General features: G+C 41.2%; 1 pseudogene; it reads left to right on the top strand.

Moving 5' to 3' along the window:
- The window catches only part of LOC135538511 (NLR family CARD domain-containing protein 3-like), a 32465-nt pseudogene extending 31519 nt beyond the window's left edge, over nt 1-946 (top strand).
- The last annotated feature ends 11433 nt before the right edge of the window (nt 947-12379 follow it).

Genomic DNA, 12379 nt, shown 5'->3' with positions numbered 1-12379 from the left:
TTCTAATAATGTCTCTGGTTTCATCCATCAGATGCCTGTGATCTCACACAGGACCCAAACACAGTAAACATAAACCTCTCTCTGTCTGAGGAGAACAGAAAGGTGACATGGAGGAGAGAGGAGCAGCCGTATTCTGATCACCGAGAGAGATTTGACTGGAAACAGGTGCTGTGTAGAGAGGGTCTGACTGGGCGCTGTTACTGGGAGGCAGAGTGGAATGGGAGAGGGGCTTACATAGGAGTGACTTATAAAGGAATCAGCAGAAAAGGAAGTGGTAATGACAGTGGGATTGGATGGAATGACAAGTCCTGTAGTCTGTTTTACTCTGTCAACAGTTTTGTTGCCTGGCACAATGATAATCCCACTACCATAGATGTCCCCCCCTCCAGCTCCCACAGAGTAGGAGTGTATCTGGATTGGCCAGCCGGCACTCTGTCCTTCTACAGAGTCTCATCTGACTCACTGACCCACCTGTACACATTCTACACCACATTCACTGAGCCCCTCTATCCAGGGTTTCATGTTTGGTTTGATGCCGCCTCAGTGTCCCTGTGTCAGGTGGTCCCTGTGTCAAACACAACATGATGTTTCACTCTAATCCTGGTCATGTTCAGGTAGACACACCGGAGCAACAATGTAGAATATCTCTTTAGTGTGTAAACATATGATTGTAAAATATTCATGAATACACACCATTGAAGTCATTCATTAATATAATGAATCACCACACTGTGTTGTAAAAACTTTTCATTTAGATATCACTGATCTTGTTATTGGGCTTCTTGGTGTTTGTAAATGTTGTTGTCGGTAGAATGTTTGTCTAATTCTTTACACAACAATCTTGCTTCTGCATAAACTCAATTCCACTGAATGAAATGTACATGTGACAGATTTGACGAATTAAGGGCTGGAATAATACATTATGGCCTTTCTCTTCCATTTAAAATATGTTTTTTTCTTTGTATTATCTTTTACCAGATCTAAATGTGTTATTCTCCTACATTCCCTGTGTTATTCTCCTACATTTCCAAAAAATGTTTCCTTTCAAATGGTACCAGGAATATGCATATCCTTGCTTCAGGGCAAAGCTTTGCCCTGGAAATTCAAGGATATTTATTTCAAATCCAAGATAGCAGTGCAGTAGGACGTGCATATCTGTCTTTGTCTTATCCCTGGTCTTATCCCTTGTAAGAAGGCAGTGTTTTTCGTATATATCTTAGAAAGTTATTTTACGTAAGAACTAAATATGCTTTCCTGCAACCCGCCAGATCACCGAATGTGATCTGCTATTTTTATTCCTTATAACTGGAACTTCCATCTGGAGCTAGCCAGCTAACTAGCTAATAGTCTTTGTGAGCCACGGCTAGTGGTCCTCGCCTTTTTCCCCCCGGAATCAGCCAGCCTTAGCTCGGACAATCACCTACCAGTCTGCAGAGCGCCATATCAACCCAGAGCATATCGGACTGCTTCTCTCTACCATATCACCGGATTCCTGCCGCTCTGGATTATTACACCGGATCATTACTCCGGCAGCCACTAACGAGTGGCTACTGTGAGCTAACGCCTCTGTCCTGAAACAAGCACCAGCTAGCTTTGAGCTAGGCCCATATACTGGCTAATTCTAGGGCTATTCTGTTACGATATCGCCTCAGAACCGTCTACTAGCCCTGGCCCACTAGCTTTTCTGAACGCTGTGTCCCCTGCTTGCCCAGCGTAGTAGTGGCTACCGAACAGCACCCTGACTTACCTATTGCTGCTCTTTTGACCCTATGATCACTCGGCTACACCGCTGATGCCCCCTGGACTGTTTCAATAACACGGTACCTCATTTTGTTTACCTGTCGGCCCCAGCCGAACTCAGGTCCTTTATGTACCTAACTGACCCGCTCTGCCCATTCATCGCCATTTACCAGTTGTTGTCTTAGCTCTCCTGATCAACACCTGTGTTTGCTTTATGCTTCTCTCTAATGTCAATATGCCTTGTCTACTGCTGTCTTGGCTAGTTTTTATTGTTTTATTTCACTGTAGAGCAGTCAGTCCCACTCAAAATGCCTTAGATAGCTCTTTCGTCCCACCCCACACACATGCCTCACCTACGTTAATTGATGCCTCCAGAGACAAACACATCTCTCATTGTCACATAACGCATAGGTTTCCGTCCACTGTACTCACATCCTACCATACCATTGTCTGTACATTATGCCTTGAATGTATTCTACCACGCCCAGAAATCTGCTCCTTTTATTCTCTGTCCCCAACGCACTAGACGACCAGTTCTTATAGCCTTTAGCCGTACCCTTCTACTACTCCTCCTCCTGGTGATGTAGAGGTTAACCCAGGCCATGTAGCCCCCAGTTCCACTCCTATTACCCAGGTGCTATCATTTGTTGACTTCTGTAACTGTAAAAGCCTTGGTTTTATGCCTGTTAAATTATGTTATCTAGGTGGAAGGTATAGCCTGTGTATGAGATTAAAATGTATCAACTGTTTGTTAGATTAATCAACTGGTGAGCCTCTTTAGCAGCTAGTTCAATGGACACATTGATTTCAATGTCCTTTGCCATGGTCAGATTACTTTCAGTCAACAGTATCTTTTGTGTAGCTTCACTCCGTAGCCCACATACTAGTCTGTCTCTAATGTCATTTAGAACAGCATTAAACTCATTGTTGTGATAGTTTCTTTAATGCAGCAGCAAACATTGGCACAGTCTATTTTTGTGTAGCTTCACTACATAGCCACAGAGCTCACACCCAGTAGCTCCAGGACCAGATTCAGAGAACACCTGACTCGCTGTTGATAGTCTAACCCCTGGAAGGACATGGAATTCACTAGAATTCTACTGTTAATAGTCTAACACCTGGAAGGACCGCAGTGGAAAAGGTGGAAAGCTTCAAGTTCCTCGGCATACACATCACTGACAAACTGAAATGGTCCATCCACACAGACAGTGTGGTGGAGAAGGCGCAACAGCGCCTCTTCAACCTCCGGAGGCTGAAGAAATTTAGCTTGGCACCTAAATCCCTCACAAACTTTTACAGATGCACAATTGAGAGCATCCTTCTGGGCTGTATCACCTCCTGGTACGACAACTGCTCCGTCTGCAACTGCAGGGCTCTCCAGAGGGTGGTGTGATCTGCCCAACGCATCACCGGGGGCAAACTACCTGCCCTCCAGGACACCTACAGCACCCGATGTCACAGGAAGGCCAAAAAGATCATCAAGGACAACAACCACCTGAGCTACTGCGTCTTCACACCGTTATAAACCAGAAGCAAGGTCAGTACAAAAGCATCAAAGCAGGGACCGAGAGACTAAAAAACTGTTTCTATGCCGCTCCGTCCAAATATTTATATATTCTTAATTCCATTCCTTCACTTTAGATGTGTGTATTGTGTGTATTATTGTAAAATCGTTAGATATTACTTGCTATATATTTTATGTACTGTTGGAGCTAGAAACACAAGAATTTTGCTACACCCGCAATAACATCTGCCAAATGTGTATGTGACCAATAAAATATGATTTGATGATTTGATTTTGATTTGACAAGGGATTCACTATAATACTACTGTTAGTAGTCTACCACCTGGAAGGACAAGGGATTCACTAGAATTCTATTCAGAATGTTTTTATTGTAAGGTTTTCATTGAAGCTATTGTGCATCATCTTGTGTGCAGAAGAGGCCTAGGATCAGTTTAGATAATAATGAATAAGATTATATGGACAGATCGTAGATCACCACTCCTACTATGAGATGCAATGTGGATATGGGCCCAGTATCCTGTTTCAGGTCAGTTCTACCTTTCTATCTGAAAATGGAATGTTCTGAACATCCTGAAATCATAGCTTCATACCAGACTTGGGTTAAAGACTCCATGTACATTTTTGTAGGTGAACTTGATTTCTACTGATCTTTGCACCTTTGGGACTATTCCATTCCATTTCAACAATAACTTGTAGTGGTGCGACAGTCACACTCTGACTCCAGCTAGTGGTATCCTCACAGAGTTATATAGGGGGACCTCTGGTCACCTGCCATGTCATCAACAAATATGGCTGAGGGTTTAGATCTTGTATCATTGGGTTCACTCAGGTGCTGTAGTACAGGAAGTGTTCTGGATCTCTTTCTACACTGAGGACAGTCATCGTCTCCTGAAGGAGCAGGTTTCTTCCATTATCTGGTGATGCACGGTCTACAGAACCTGTGTCCACAGGTGATAGAGACTGGATCCCTCAACACCTGCTGACACGCTGCACACCTGGACTGATCCTCTGGCAGAGTAGACCATCCACTACAGAGATAAAGGAGAGAGAGACTTGTCGATGTTAATACTGATCCTCTAACAGAGTAGACCATCCACTACAGAGATAAAGGAGAGATACTGATCCTCTAACAGAGTAGACCATCCACTACAGAGATAAAAGAGAGAGAGAGATACTGATCCTCTAACAGAGTAGACCATCCACTACAGAGATAAAGGAGAGAGAGAGAGAGATACTGATCCTCTAACAGAGTAGACCATCTACTACAGAGATAAAAGAGAGAGAGAGATACTGATCCTCTAACAGAGTAGACCATCTACTACAGAGATAAAAGAGAGAGAGATACTGATCCTCTAACAGAGTAGACCATCTACTACAGAGATAAAGGAGAGAGAGATACTGATCCTCTAACAGAGTAGACCATCCACTACAGAGATAAAGGAGAGAGAGAGATACTGATCCTCTAACAGAGTAGACCATCCACTACAGTGATAAAAGAGAGAGAGAGATACTGATCCTCTAACAGAGTAGACCATCCACTACAGAGATAAAGGAGAGATACTGATCCTCTAACAGAGTAGACCATCCACTACAGAGATAAAAGAGAGAGAGAGTATACTGATCCTCTAACAGAGTAGACCATCTACTACAGAGATAAAGGAGAGAGAGAGAGAGATACTGATCCTCTAACAGAGTAGACCATCTACTACAGAGATAAAGGAGAGAGAGAGAGACTGATCCTCTAACAGAGTAGACCATCCACTACAGAGATAAAAGAGAGAGAGAGATACTGATCCTCTAACAGAGTAGACCATCCACTACAGAGATAAAGGAGAGAGAGAGAGATACTGATCCTCTAACAGAGTAGACCATCTACTACAGAGATAAAGGAGAGAGAGAGATACTGATCCTCTAACAGAGTAGACCATCTACTACAGAGATAAAGGAGAGAGAGAGATACTGATCCTCTAACAGAGTAGACCATCCACTACAGAGATAAAGGAGAGAGAGAGACTGATCCTCTAACAGAGTAGACCATCCACTACAGAGATAAAGAGAGAGAGATACTGATCCTCTAACAGAGTAGACCATCCACTACAGAGATAAAGGAGAGAGACTCCTCTGGCAGAGAGCTGAAAGAACATTATAAAAACATGAGGACATTGAGATCATTCACTGCTATTTCTCAATTAATGTAATGTCATGATTAACATTTTAACAAAGCAGAGTAATCAACAGGTACGGATAATACAGAGTTATGTCCCTTTCTCCCCAACCCGGGAAGTGAACTAAAAAACCTCTGAACAATAAACACTTTTGAAAGTACCGTCTCACTCATGGCAACTTTTGATCAAAGAGAGTCATTACGCTGATAAAACTCAGAGGAGTGTCCATACAGAGATCAGGCAGACAGCTGGGTACTGGAGACTCTACTCGCTGGGTCTGGTTGGAGCCTCTGACAGCTGGGTACTGGGGACTATTGTCTGGGTCTGGTTGGAGCCTCTGGACTTATCAAATGTTTATCAATGTTGGAAGAGTGATCAGATAAATAATGGGTAACACTGTAGTATTTCATATAGTAATGATCATCAGTAGTATTATTTAGCCTGTTCAACCTCTCTTTCGTATAGTCTGAGATCCACAAAGATTAGAAAGCTGCCGCGGTCAACCCCCTCTTCAAAGGGGGAGACACTCTAGACCCAAACTGTTAAATACCTAAATCTATCCTACCCTGCCTTTCTTAAGGTCTTCGAAAGCCAAGTTAACAAACAGATCACCGACCATTTAGAATCCCACCATACCTTCTCCGCTATGCAATCAGGTTTCCCGAGCCTGTCATGGGTGCACCTAAGCCACGCTCAAGGTCCTAAACTATATCATAACCGCCATCGATAAAAGACAATACTGTGCAGCCGTCTTCATCGACCTGACCAAGAATTTTGATTCTGTCAATTACCGGATTCTTAACGGCAGACTCAACAGCCCTGGTTTCTCAACTCGCCTGGTTCACCAACTACTTCTCAGACAGAGTTCAGTGTGTTAAATCGGAGGGCCTGTTGTCCGGACCTCTGGCAGTTTCTATGGGGGTGCCACAGGGTTCAATTCTCGGGCCGACTCTTTTCTCTGTATACATCAATGATGTCGCTCTTGCTGCTGGTGAGTCTCTGATCCACCTCTACGCAGATGACACCATTCTGTGTACTTCTGGCCCTTCTTTGGAAACTGTTAACTAACCTCCAGACGAGCTTCAATGCCATACAATTCTCCTTCCGTGGCATTCAACTGCTTTTAAATGCAAGTAAAACTAAATGCATGCTCTTCAACCGATCGCTGCCCACACCTGCCCGACCGTCTTGCATCACTACTCTAAACGACTCTGGATTAGAATATGTGGGCAACTACAAATACCTAGGTGTCTGGTTAGACTATAAACTCTCCTTCCAGACCAAAATTACATCTAGAATCGGCTTCCTATTTCGCAACAAAGCATCCTTCACCCATGCTGCCAAACATACCCTTGTAAAACTGACTATCCTACCGATCCTTGACTTCGGCGATGTCATTTACAAAATAGCCTCCAACACTCTACTCAGCAAATTGGATGCAGTCTATCACAGTGCCATCCGTTTTGTCACCAAAGCCCCATATACTACTCACCCTTGGCCCTCGCTTCATATTCGTTGCCAAACCCCCTGGCTCCAGTTCATCTATAAGTCTTTGCTAAGTAAAGCCCCACCTTATCTCAGCTCACTGTTCACCATAACAGCACCCACCCGTAGCACGCGCTCCAGCAGGTATATTTCACTGATCACCCCCAAAGCCAATTCCTCATTTGGCCGCCTTTCCTTACAATTCTTTGCTGTCAATGACTGGAATGAATTGCAAAAATCACTGAAGCTGGTGATGCATATCTCCCTCACTAACTCTAAGCATCAGCTGTCAGAGCAGCTTACAGATCATTGCACCTGTACATAGCCCATCTGTAAATAGCCCACCCAACTTCCTCACCCCAATATTGTTATATATATTTTTTGGTCCTTTGCACTACTTGCACATTCATCTCTACACATCTCTACACATCTATTACTCCAGTGTTTAATTGCTAAATTGTAATAGTTTCGCCAATATGGCCGATTTATTGCCTTACCTCTCTAATTTTACCTAATTTGCACAACCTACATATAGACTTTTCTATTGTGTTATTGACTCTATGTTTGTTTTTTCCATGTGTAACTCTGTGTTGTTGTTTGTGTCGCACTGCTTTGCTTTATCTTGGCCAGGTCGCAGTTGTAAATGAGAACTTGTTCTCAACTAGCCTACATGGTTAAATAAAGGTGGGAAAAAAATATATATATAATAATTTCCTCTTGATATTCCCAAACCCGCAATCATTGCCTGACAATAATTAGCATAACGCAACAGACATAAATATCCCTAGAAAATATTCCTATTCATGAAAATCACAAATGAAATATATTGAGACACAGCTTAGCCTTTTGTTAATCACCCTGTCATCTCAGATTTTCAAAATATGCTTTACAGCCAACGCTAGACAAGCATTTCTGTAAGTTTATCGATAGCCTAGCATAGCATTAAGCCTTGTTAGCAGCAGGCAACCTTGTCATGGAAATCGGAAAAGCAATCAAATTAAATCGTTTACCTTTGATGAACTTCGGATGTTTTCACTGACGAGACTCCCAGGTAGATAGCCAAAGTTCATTTTTTCCCAATAGATTATTTTTGTAGGCGAAATAGCTCCGTTTGTTCTTCACGTTTGGCTGAGAAATCGCCCGGAAATTGCGGTCACCACAACGCCGAAAAATATTCCAAATTAGCTCCATAATATCGACAGAAACATGGCAAACGTTGTTTATAATCAATCCTCAAGGTGTTTTTGTAATATCTATTCGATAATATATCCGTCGGGACAATTAGTTTTTCGGTAGGACCGATTGGAGTAATAGCTACCTCTGTATTTTACGCAAGAATCTCTCTCGGAGCCACCATGTGACCACTTACGCAATGTAGCCGCCTACGGCTATTCTTCAACAGAAATGCGTAAAACTACGTCACAATGCTGTAAACACCTTGGGGAATATGTAAAAAGCGTAAGGTCATTGATGGCACAGCTGAATAGGGAGTCATTGGAACGCAGCGCTTTCAAAACCTGGGGCACTTCCGGATTGGATTTTTCTCAGGCTTTTGCCTGCAACATCAGTTCTGTTATACTCACAGACAATATCTTTACAGTTTGGGAAATGTTAGTGTTTTCTATCCAAAGCTGTCAATTATATGCATATTCTAGCATCTTTTCCTGACAAAATATCCCGTTTAAAACGGGAACGTTTTTTTTTTCAAAAATTAAAATACTGCCCCCTAGTACCAAGAGGTTTTAAATGTCATTTTATGTACTCACAGAGCAGCTCCGGAGGCTTTTACCACTGGCAACAGCCTCAGAGGACTTTCCTCTGATCTGGAGTATTTCTTCAGGTCAAACACATCCAGCTCTTTTTCTGAAGTCAGCATCACAAAGACCAGAGCTGACCACTGTCTCTAGTCATTTTTCCTATCCCATTTTCCAATTTATTTAGTTGTTTTCATAATCCATAGACTAATCCTTTTTTCCATTTTCATAGTCCTAAAACAATATTAAACAAACACACCATTCCCTCCCTGTGTGTGTGTGTGTGCGTGCGTGTGTGTGTGTGTGTGCATAGCACCATATTTAAAATGGTAAGCTTCACTTTCCAAACACATATGATGTGGACTATGTGTGCCTGGTAGACACGTGGATCTGGTGAACAGTTATCACTTGTTGACCAACTACAGGAATACTTTAATAATGTCACGCCCTGACCTTAGAGAGCTTTTTATATCTCTATTTTGGTTTGGTCAGGGTGTGATTTGGGTGGGCATTCTATGTTCATTTTTCTATGTTTTGTATTTCTGTGTTTTGTCCTGGTATGGTTCTCAATCAGGGACAGCTGTCTATCGTTGTCTCTGATTGGGAACTGTACTTAGGCAGACTTTTCCCACCTGTGTTTTGTGGGTAGTTGTTTTCTGTTTTGTGTTTCTGCACCTGACAGAACTGTTAGTTGTCGGTTTGCTCTTTGTCATTTTTTGTTCTAGTGTTCAGTTTTAATAAAAATCATGAACACTTACCACGCTGCGCTTTGGTCCGATCCTTCTTCATCAGACGACCGTGACAAATACACTATACGTGACTTGGTTTCTGAACTTAAGACTTATTCAAATGGGGCGAGAAGATACATAAAGTTCTTTCATTTCTAAATGGTGAAAGAGATATGTATGAAAATCCCTGAAATAAAAAGTGACATTATACTGTCACCTCAAATGAAACATTTGATCTAAAACGCTGGAGTATAGAGCTGTTTAGAATGTTAGCTTCAATGTCAAAATAGGAATGATGTGGGCTGTATACTGAATACAATTTACGTATCTAGTTCTCCCATTTGAAGAAGTTGTAATTATTTAGACAAATTCACTTATTGTATTATTAAAATAGTCAAAAGTTGAGTGTATATTCCTTGTCTGCAGTGATGTGCTTCTACAAACTTGTTGAAGGCATTTGCAGTTTGTTTTGGATGATGTTTTTTCCAATAGAGACTGAATGGTGAATAATATATTGTGTCATTTTGGAGTCACTTCACTTGTATTGTAAGAATAAAATGTTTCTGAACACTTTTTTTTTAACCTTTATTTAACCAGGCAAGTCAGTTAAGAACAAATTCTTATTTTCAATGATGGCCTGGGAACAGTGGGTTAACTGCCTGTTCAGGGGGAGAATGACAGATTTTGTACCTTGTCAGCTCGGGGGTTTGAACTCTCAACCTTCCGGTTACTAGTCCAATGCTCTAACCACTAGGCTACACTGCCGCCCCATTCATGTGGATGCTACCATGATTATGAATAAACATGAATTAATTGTAATTGATGAATGAAAACGTTACAGAGACATATTGTAATTACTTCGCCACCATGGCCTATTTATTTCCTTAACTTACCTAATTTGCACTCACTGTATATAGACTTTTTGTTTTCTTTTGTTCTACTGTATTATTGACTGTATGTTTAGTTTATTCCATGTGTAACTCTGTGTTGTTGTATGTGTCGAATTACTACACTTTATCTTGGCCATGTCGCAGATGCAAATGAGAACTTGTTCTCAACTAGCCTACCTGATTACATAAATAAAACACATGCCCCCTCTGTTATTTATAATGGTGAGATGTTAGCTGTTTTATTGTAGCCTCTGTTTTCACGATTGATTCCCTATTTTTCTTAATTATATCATATTTTAGTAGTGTTTAGAAACATGTTATCTACTCACTTAGACAGAAGATTAATCTAGTCATCATCCACTATTCAGTTACTATTGGGCAAAACATAACCCAAAACACAACCAAAACAAACTGCTAATGCAGCCAACGAGTGTGGGACCAAATACTATACTTTTGATTACTTTAATATACTATGAGTGAATTGGTCAGAATACGTATGACTCATTCAAATGGGGGGAGTAGATTCATAATGTGCGTTCATTCTGAAACAGTTAAATAGATATGTATGACAATACCGTCAAATAAAAGGTGACATATGTGTACTTCGTATTTTTCTCTCTACAGGCAATACTTTGATAATTTGTCATTTGTAATATTATATACATTTATGAATAGATATGGCAGGTTTCAGGACACTGATATATCTGAATATGTTGAAGATTTTTACCACCAAAGAATAGCCGTGTGAATTTAAAATTATTTTACTCTTTGCAGGCTGTCAGGCTGTCTAGTCACAGAGGAAGGCTGTGCTTCTCTGGTCTCAGCTCTGAAGTCAAACCCCTCACACCTGAGAGAGCTGGACCTGAGCTACAATCACCCAGGAGACTCAGGAGTCATACTGCTCTCTGCTGGACTGGAGGATCCACACTGCAGACTGGAGAAACTCAAGTATGTAGAGTGTTTATGTCAATGTTCATATCAGACATGTTTAAGTTATCAGGCTAGTTAAAACCTGTTAGGTTAGGGGGCAGCATATGTCACTTTTTGATGAATTGCGTCCCCAAACTGAACTTTCTCCTACTCTGTCCCAGATGCTAATATATGCATAGTATTATTAGTATTGGATAGAAAACACTCTGAAGTTTCTAAAACTATTTGAATGATGTCTGTGAGTATAACAGAACTCGTATGCCAAGCAAAAACCTGAGAAGAAATCCAAACAGGAAGTGAGAAGTCGAATTTCAAAGCAGAGCCTATTTAAATCCCAGATAGTTATGGATGTGCATGCACTTCCCAGGGCTTCCAATAGATGTCACCGTCTTTAGATCCTAGTTTTAAGATTATACTATAAAGGAGGGGCTCATTAGACCCCTTTTAGTGAGGGGTCTGTCAGAGCGCCTCAGTCTCATGAAGCACGCTTCAAAGAGAGTATCCACGCGTTCCAGGGCTTTTATTCAGACAATGAAGTTCTCCGGTTGGAACCTTATTGATGATATTTGTTAAAAACATCCTCAAGATTGATTGCAGACATGTTTTGACTTGTTCCTACGACCTGTGACGGAACTTTTTGAGTTTTTGTCATGGAGGAAATAGTCGCGCCTCCATGAAGATGGATTACTGGGCTGAACACGCTAAATGAAGGGCTTTATGGAACTTTATGGAACAAATGAGTCATTTATTGTCAAACTGGGATTCCTTGGAGTGCCTTCTGATGAAGATCATCAAAGGTAAGTGAATATTTATAGTGGTTTTTCTAACTAATGTTGACTCCAAGATGGCGGAATTGTCTAATTGTTTATAAACAGGTGCCGAGCTCCGTTCTCAGATTATGCTTTTTCCGTAAAGTTTTTTACAAATCTGGCACAGCGGTTGCATAGAGGATCAGTCTATCTTTAATTCTGTGAATAACACTTGGATCTTTTATCAATGTTTATTATGAGTATTTCTGGGAAAATCACCCGATGTTTTGTAATCAAAATATTACTGCACGTAACCCGCCAATGTTAACTGACATTTTTGGATATAAATATGCACATTATCGAACAAAACATACATGTATTGTGTAACATGATGTCCTATGAGTGTCATCTGA

Source organism: Oncorhynchus masou, unplaced genomic scaffold (genome assembly GCF_036934945.1).
Source record: "Oncorhynchus masou masou isolate Uvic2021 unplaced genomic scaffold, UVic_Omas_1.1 unplaced_scaffold_974, whole genome shotgun sequence".
Classification (NCBI taxonomy): domain Eukaryota; kingdom Metazoa; phylum Chordata; class Actinopteri; order Salmoniformes; family Salmonidae; genus Oncorhynchus; species Oncorhynchus masou.
The sequence above is the reverse complement of the archived record's forward strand: the minus strand, read 5'-3'. Positions and strand labels throughout refer to the sequence as shown.